Consider the following 8,899-nt stretch of genomic DNA (forward strand, 5'->3'; position numbering starts at 1 on the left):
TCAACTCTGCATTGAAATATGGGGCTTTCTGTCCACCTCTTGCACTTCTTGGCTTCAAGTCACCTGCCTCCCACTTTCTGTCCTCAGGGCCTGCTAGCTACCTGGAAGAAACGAGGACCCCATTCCCTCCCAGCTGGATCAAACCCTACTGAGCCTGACTCCTCCCAGGCCTTTGCTTCCTTGGGGGACAATTGACGGCTGGGGGTTGATTACTGGACACTTAGGCACAGAGCAGCATCAGCCTGGTTTGCATCCCCAGTTTAAAAGCCCAGATTAATCTCCCTGGGCTGGTTCTGTCACACACACGGATATATTTTCTTCTTGGAATTTACAAGTAGTTCCATCGGAGAAATAAACAACCAGAGATAAAAATTACACTGTCACAGCGCAGGTGTGATAGATGTAGGTAGCAAGCCGTCGTGGTCGCCGAGGAGGTGCTCTGCCGACACAATCTACCGAATGAGACCTGGAGGGGCCCCAAGGTAAGGGGAATGAGATGCTGATGGGATCTCAGCCCAACACACGGAAGCAAGAGAAGTGTGGAATCTGCAATTTACATTCATCGCTCTAAATCCTAGGGTTCCCAAGCTAGCCTGGCCAGGGTGAGAGGTTGATTGGCAGGAGGCCTCCTCAGGCTGCCCCGCCTCCCAGCCTCAAGCCTCCGGAACAGGGTCTGCTCAGACAACAGGCCTCACGGAGGAAGCAAGCCTGAGGACACCAGCTTAACCTTGACAGCTCTGTCTCCACCAAGATGTCAACTCCCTGTCTTGTCTCCACAACTACTAGCTGAGGGGAGGTAAGCCTACGTGTAAAAAAAGGCACCTCGGAGAAGGAAGAGCAGGCTGGACCTGGAGTCTGAAGACTATAACCACAGCTAACATTTACTGAGCACTTACTAAGTGCCCGGCCTTCGGTGAAGGACTCAACAAGGATGATCCCACACGATAACCTTATGAAGTAGGCACTGATATCATCCCCACATTACAGCTGACAAACTGAGGTTTGAAGAGGTTAAGTGACTTCCCCAAGGTTCCTGGAATGTATTGGATGGTGGCCTCCAAAAAAGTATGTCCACTGGAACCTGCGAAATAAACTGTTAGCTTATTTGGGAAAAAGAGTCTTTGCAGATGCGGTTAAGGATCTTGAGATGAGATCATCCTTGATTACCTACACGGGGCCCAAATTTAATGACAAATGTCCTTATAGAGACAGAAAAGAAGACAGAGTGAAGCCTCGGGAAGACGGAGGCAGAGATTGGAGTGACGTGGCCACAGGAAGTGCCAACCACCACGGGAAGCTGGGAACAGCAAGGAGTGGAGCCTTTGAAGGGAACACGGACGGCCCTGCCAGCACCTAGATTTCGGATTTCTGGCCTCCAGAACTGTGAGGGTATAAATTTCTGCTGTTTTGGGGGGGCACCTGGGTGGCTCAGTCAGTTAAGCATCTGACTTCGGCTCAGGTCATGATCTCACGGTCGTGGAATTAATCCCCACATCAGGTCCTGCACTGATAGCCCAGAGCCTGCTTGGGCTTCTCTCTCTCATGCTTTTTCTCTCTCTCTCAAAATAAACTTTAAAATAAATAAATAAATAGGGGCGCCTGGGTGGCTCAGTTGGTTAAGCATCTGACTTCGGCTCAGGTCACGATCTCACGGTTCGTGAGTTCAAGCCCCGCGTCGGACTCTGTGCTGACAGCTGGGAGCCTGGAGCCTGCTTCCGATTCTGTGTCTCCCTCTCTCTCTGTTCCTCCCCTGCTCTCACTCTGTCTCTCTCTCACTTGCTCAAAAATAAATAAAGGTTTTTAAAAATTTTTATAAATAAATAAATAAATTTCTGCTCTTTTAAGCCCCTAAATTTGTGGCAATTTGTTACGGCAGCCCTAGGAAATGAATCCAGCCTCACAGACAACAAACAGCAATGCCAGAGGATTCAGATCTGGCAGGCTGACCCCAGACTCAGGTCTGTCCCGCCAGGCGATGCTGCCAGGCCCCAGGACCTGGGTGCCAGTCCTGTCTCCACCGCAATCGAGCTGTGGGGCCTTGAGAAAGTTGTTAAGCCTAGTCTGTTCATCTGCAAAATGAGGGGGTTCGACAGCAAAAGTGGGGTGCCTCAGGGGCTTCCAGAGCAACAGGACAAATGGAGTTCTGAGGAAGACGGGTACAAAGAAAGCACTTAGCAAACCACCTAAAGCCTACAATTTGTGTGGGTTTCTGGCCGCCCACGATATATTCCCCTTTCTGGATGCAGCACCCTGATTTTACCCTGGGAGAACTGGTTCTCCTCAACTTTCCACCCAGGAGCTGATCTCGGCACCCACCTTCTGGGCAGGCACCCAGTCAGCACAGGCTCCCAGGCCTCAGGACTGGTTTGTGGGCCAGTGACAACGGGCCCACAAATACGTTCAAAGTGTTGGGCGGGGGGGGGGGGGGGGGGGAAAGAAGCTCTCTTTCTGAGGGGAGGGAAAATGTGAACACAGAGCTTCTGGAACCTTCTGAGTATGATGTCAAATCAGGGGAAGTCAGGCCAAGAAGCTGAGAAGAAGGAACCAGGTCCTGGTGACACTGCACGATCAGGTTACACCTGAAGGTGAATCTTTTTAGTTTCAGGAGCTTGTAAGATCCCTTGTTTGTCCCAACAGTTCTGGGTTTCTGTCATTTGTAACCAGAGACTCCCAAACCTCAGGTTACCAGTCATGCCCATTTCCAAGCGTCTTTCTAGCTGTGAAGTGTGTGATTTCAGGGCCAGAAAATCTGCAGTGCCTGCAATCCATACCTGTGGATTGTGGGTTGTGTGTGAGCTCACAGGCATGCACGGACATGTGTCCTTTCCACACACGATTCCCCCCAGCATCTCTGACAAGAGATCGTGAAGCCTGCACTTCTTGACAGCCCTCTTAGGAGGCTCCTGGTCACCTGGGGTCCAGATCACGCCTGACCAAACTCTTCCTAGAGTCTTCAAGGTAATACCCGGGAGCCTCTGTGCCTAGCTCCTTTTTTTTTTAAGTTTATGGAAGTTTTTTTTTTAATGTTTATTTATTTTTGAGAGACAGAGACAGAGAGAGTGCACACGTGCATGCGCACGCACACACACACACACACACACACACGAGTGAGTTGGGGAGAAGAGAGAGGAGGAGACACAGATATGAAGTAGGCTCCAGGCTTTGAGTTGTCAGCACAGAGCCTGATGCGGGGCTCGAACTCCTAAACGGCAACATCAAGACTTGAGCCAAAAAAGGATGCATAACTGACTGAGCCACCCAGGTGCCCCCCCCCCAACTTTTTTTTAAAGTAAGCTCTACACTCAACATGGGGCTTGAACCCACAACCCTGAAATCAAGAGTCACATGCTCTACCAACTGAGCCAGCCAGGTGCCCTTGAGTTTAGCTCCTTTATGCCTCTGAAGATGGTGGCCCCCACGTCTCTTCTTCAGGGCAAGCACTTACTCGGCTCCTTCGGGACCTCCTAACATAACCCAGGCCATTCAGCAGGTATTTACTGAGCACTTAATATATGCCAGGCCCAGGTGAGAGCTAGGGATACAAAATAGATTAGCGGATATAACCCCCGTCCACACACAGCTCACAGTCCAGAGGCGTGCATGACTAATCATAGCACTAAATAATTGGCACGGCCATTCAACCCTTAGATACCACCAAGTGGCTGCTGGTCCGAATGACCACTCTCCTCAGGGACACTGTAGTCCCTGTAGTCGCCTAACTTTTCTGTTCTCTTCCATTCTTCCTCCTCAGAGTCTCTTTCCTACTTGGCAGTCAGGGTGGTCTTCCAAAAATATGAAAATGTAAACCAGCCTTTTCTATGGCTCCCCATCATACTGACCATCAATCTGCAGGATCTGACCACACCGACCACACTGCCACCTTCCTTGCTCCCCTCCCACCCCTGGGGGCTGTCTTGCTGGGACGCACCAAGCACACACGCTCTCAGGGGCTTTGCACTAACCGGTTATCTCCTCAGCCCTGCTCCTCTCTTGGCCCGGCCTCCATAGGCTCCTTCCTTCATCTCACCAGGTCTCTGATCAATGTCATCTCCTCATGAGGCTTCCTTGAGCACACTGTCCCTAACTCCCTCCCTCACTGTCTGTGCCCCCACCTCCCTGGTCTTCATCAGCCCTATCTTTGCTTTCTCGTCCATGACTCGGCCCCCTCTCCACTACAGGGGTGTGAGCTCCAAGGAAACAAGTGGTGTGAGGTGATGTCAAAGGGCTAGCAGGGGCCCTGCAGACATGAGGCCTCGAAAACCCTGTTAAAAATCGGGTGTCTAGGGGCACCTGGCTGGCTCAGTCAGGGGCGCCTGACTTTGGCTTGGGTCATGATCTCACGTTTCTTGAGTTTGAGCCCCACATCGGGCTCTCTGCTATCAGCACAGAGCCTGCTGGGGATCTTCTCTCCCCCTCTCTCTGCCCTTCCCCTGCCTGTGCACGCACGCACACGCACCCTGTCTCTCTCTCTCTCAAAAATAAACAAACATTAAAAAATAAGTAAAATAAAATATTAAAAAGAAAAAACTCAGGCCTTTACTGCCAAAGTTGTGAGAAGCCTGAAGGAGTTTAAGCAATCAGAGTGATATGATTAGATTATGTTCCCTAACATCACTTGTCTGCAGCATGGAGCCTGAAGGCAAGAAGCTAGAGCACCATCAGGAGGCTACTGCAACGGTCTAAGCAAGAGATGTGGGACCCGGGTTTGAGATGGTAGAGGCAGGGGAAATGGAGAGCAGGGGATGAATTTAAGCATCGTGGTGGTGACGGACTGGATTGGTAGAAGATGGCAAGAGAGGATGACTCAGTGGGTGCTCAGCAGAGAGGGAAGCAAGTCCTTCACGTCCCGGATTTGAACGCTTCTATTAATGTGACCAAAGATTATAGATGATGTTTTGGTGGGGGGGGGGTTGTTTTTGGAAGGCACATCAAACTTTCTGACTCACTGTGCCTGCAGGCAAATGCTTTCTCATCATAATAACCCTTACAGGACAAGAAGTCTTTGCTGTGAGTGAGCTGGATGGGTCCCGGGGCCGTGGGGAGCTGCTGGATCACAGCCTGGAGAGAAAGGTGCCAGGACATCACACACTGGCTGAGGCCAGAGAACCACTGGGGGAATTTCATTTCAAGAATGAAAAATAGTCATGGGCAAGAGATATACACTCTCTCACGTCCTCCAGGCTAATGAATATTTGACTTGAGAAAAAAGAAATAGTAGGAGAAATGTCACCACGCTATACTACCTAGATCTCTGCTTCTAGAGGTTTCCATGACCACTACCCATGTTCTACTGGACTGCCAATGCACTCCATGATTCCAGACGCCAGAGAAGGAATCCATTGAGGTGGAGGTTCCAAAAGCTGGCGTGTGGAAGATGTAAGTGGAACGCTGGCCAAGTCTGAGCAAGGATACCCTCCTCAGGCAGAAATCAAAGGCCACAGAGGCGTTTCTCAGGCTTTCCCTATTAGCAACTTTGCTAGTGGCACCATTATAACTGATCATCACGGGTTGCACAACAATGTGACTGTACTTTATGCCAGAGAGCTGGACACTTAAAAATGGTTTAAATAGGGGGCACCTGGGTGGCTCAGTTGGTTGAGCGTCGACTCTTAAATTTCGGCTCAGGTCATGATCCCAGGGTCATGGGATCAAGCCCCATATCAGGCTCTGTGCTGGGCATGGAGCCTGCTTGGGATTCTCTCTTTCTCCCTCGAGTTGAAATGGTAAATTTGGTGTTACGTATAACAAAGTATATAATTAAAAAGAACCTTATAGTCCATTGAAATAATCAACTACCTCATGCTTTCATTTCGCCCACAAAATGCCTGTTAGCTGGCTGTCTTCCAGCCTATGGTTGAACCACCACCACAACAGACAATTCACTAACATGCTTAGTGGGTTCCATCTTTTGCATCTCTGTTAGAAAGTTCTTAGAATAAACTGGGTAATATCACACAGGCTAATTTTTTTTTTTTTTTTCTTTAAGCCATCATGGAGCTTTTGGACCTCACCGCAGATGTTCTTCTGAGTCGAATCTTTCCAGAGCTGGGCCTTCCTGCCTATCACACCGTGTTCAGTACTGCCTCCTAAAGTCACTCTGAGTTGTGTCTCCAGGAAATGAGAGGGTGTCCCCACCTTGTCCCGCACTCACCCTCCATCTTTGCACGTGGGGGCACTCCTTCCCTCACAACAGTGCCCGTGGGAGCAACCTAAGAAAGAGCCAACCTATATGGGATTTGGATGTCTGACCTTGGCCAATTAGTACCTTGCTCGGTGTAACCAACCGAGTCACAGATTCAATTCAATTCAGCAAACATTTATCAAGCCTCTCAGCGCCAACCGATTCCCGTCTGTTCTAGAAGTGCAACGAAGCTCAGCCTTGTCTCCATATTACAGTTATTTGTATTTCAAGGTAAAGGGTAGGTTTTAAGTACTTGTAAGAGGCGGTAATGGATGCCTTGGGGAGTGGTGGCCATGGGCTGGGGCCGAGGGAAAGGAGCTGAGAAATGGCCCCTAAGTCAGGGCGGCAGGACCTGGCTGCAGACAGGGAAGGCATGCAGACTGAAAAGCCAGATAAAGCCTGGAGATTTCTTTTTTTCTAAACCTCCCCCCACCTCCTTTTTAATCGAAAAGATAATGTATGCACATAGTAAAAAAAAAATTTTTTTTTCAAAGAGCACAAAAGGGTATACAATGAAAAATAAGTCTCCTTTCCTCTCCCAGACCTCCAGTCTCTCGTATCTTTCTTCAGAGGCATCCTACTGTTAACAGTTTCTTTTGTGTCTTTCCAGAAAATTTCTATCACGTACAAGTATATCTTTCTTTTTAAAAGCAAACGGTAGTGCAGTATATTACCACTGCTTTTTCACTTAGCAATACATGTTGGCATCCGTCCCATATCAGTGCATACAAAGTCATCCATTCTTTAGAGCACGGAATCCCGTTGTGTGGGGGTATTGTAATCTACCCGATCGCTCCCCTACTGATGGACATTTAGGTTGTTTCCAGTTTCTGCTATTATAGTCAATGATAACATGCCTGCTCCTGTATATGTGTTTCTGCCCACAGGTGCAAGGGTATCCGTAAAATAAATGCCTGGATGTGGAATTGCTGTATTTAGACAGCTGTGTCTGGGATTGTGGTTGAGGAGTCCTGTTGGAGCTGTTGTCTCTCCAGGAGAGGAGAGGGTATGTACAGAGCCTCAAACCACCAGCCTTCTGGCACACACGAGCCTGTCACATGCAGCCACGGCATCCAGGGAAAGAGCCCTTCTCTGGATTCTGAGAGAACCAACCTGTGTGGCTGGGGACCCAGTGGGAACTAAGAGTATGCAGACCCCCTCCAGTCAGAGGCCAAGAGTGTGTAAAGGGATCAAAGCTTAATGGTAAGACATTTAACACAATGCTCCATCAGCGTGAGCTTCTACTGGTACCATTATCATCATCATCATCATCATCCAGAAGGAGCCTTCTGGAGTCTTGTCAGTGGCCAGGTAAGCTCCCAGAGTTTGTCTGTTCAACAGTCCAGTTGATTCAAAGGCACCAAACCAGAACCTGCCCAGCATTTGGGGCTGGGTGAGAGCTGAGCCAGCCCGTTCCACTCATCACTGCTTGGCATCCAGAATTCCCAGGCCTTTGCCAGAGTACCTAATAAACACCATACTTCATTCCTTGCCATTGTCACCCACACATCCCCCGACGCCTGCTGACGTCTGCCACGGCACACAGTCAGCATTTCGCCTTGGCACACGGCTCCTTTATGACCCGCTTTCTTTTTTAAAGGGTGAATACAGCCCGAATGATGCCGCCGTGACATAACGAAACTAAATGTGTGTGTTATCGAGGGCAAGGAGGAGTGTGGAAGGTATACCAGAACTCTATACACCCCAAAAAAAGAATTGGCCTTGAGTGTGGAGCCAATCAGACCTGGGTTCAAATCCCAGTTCTGCCACTTACAAGCCCTGTGGCCTTGGAAAGGTGTTTAACTTCTTTGAGCCTTCATTTCCTCACCTGTGAAATGGGCTAAGTGCTTGTTCTAATAGGATTGCTGTGAAGAGTAAGCAAGATAATGGATTATTTATGATTTTTTTTATAGACTGGCCTTATTCCAAAAATGATTTCAGGCAGTTGAGATAATGTATGTAAAGTGTCTGGCACATAGTAGCGGCTCAATAAGGCATCAGTTCCCTTCCCCTGAGCTTCTAGCAAAGTGGTCACTTTCGGATCCAAGCCCTCTGTTTCAGGGTGCTGCGATCGCTTGAAACACTTCTGGAACGTCCTTGTGAGAAAACTAGCTAAATACTTGAGTCCCATCTTGTTTTTAAACCTTAAAAAAAAAAAAAAAAAAATGAATCCCAACAACAAAACAAACCACACTCTGCAAATTGCTCATTCCTTTTATTCACAACACACAGCTTCAAATTACTTTTGGCCTTTTCCAAAAAATCAAACCGACCCTCAAAGGTCAAGGATTCGCCACCACCGAGGCTATTAAGAGGAAAATGTTGTGAGATCTGAAGCAATTTCCCAGGAAGGACTCGTCAACTGTTTTGAGCTGGCGCAGCAGAACTGGAGTAAGAAAGAGCGAAGCTCTCCACCCGCTCCCGACTACTTTGAACCGGCCCCTTCCTTGGGACACTTACAGTCGGAAACCTCTTTGTAGGAAGAACCGGCTCCCTGCTCCCTGGCCCCCCTCTGTGGCTCACATTGCCCTGTCTCTGGGGTAAAAGCAGATGTTGCTGCCTCTGAAGTATGGGCTTGGGTGGCAGTCAGAGACACTGGGTGTGAGGAGAAGGCATTGAGAGGGAAGTGGCGGGCAAGAGTTTGAGGGGATGGAGTGGCCTCTCCTCCATCTTTAAGGGGATACCGACTAAGGAGCCAGGGATTCTGGGTTGGAGATG

General features: G+C 49.1%; 1 long non-coding RNA gene across 1 annotated transcript; it reads left to right on the forward strand.

Moving 5' to 3' along the window:
- The first annotated feature begins 423 nt into the window (after positions 1 to 423).
- On the forward strand, positions 424 to 6,382 carry LOC125926882 (uncharacterized). Its single transcript, XR_007459189.1, has 3 exons — positions 424 to 1,065; positions 1,207 to 1,389; positions 5,987 to 6,382. It is a non-coding gene; the product is annotated as an uncharacterized LOC125926882 (long non-coding RNA).
- Positions 6,383 to 8,899: the final 2,517 nt, after the last annotated feature.

Source organism: Panthera uncia, chromosome E1 (genome assembly GCF_023721935.1).
Source record: "Panthera uncia isolate 11264 chromosome E1, Puncia_PCG_1.0, whole genome shotgun sequence".
Taxonomy (NCBI): domain Eukaryota; kingdom Metazoa; phylum Chordata; class Mammalia; order Carnivora; family Felidae; genus Panthera; species Panthera uncia.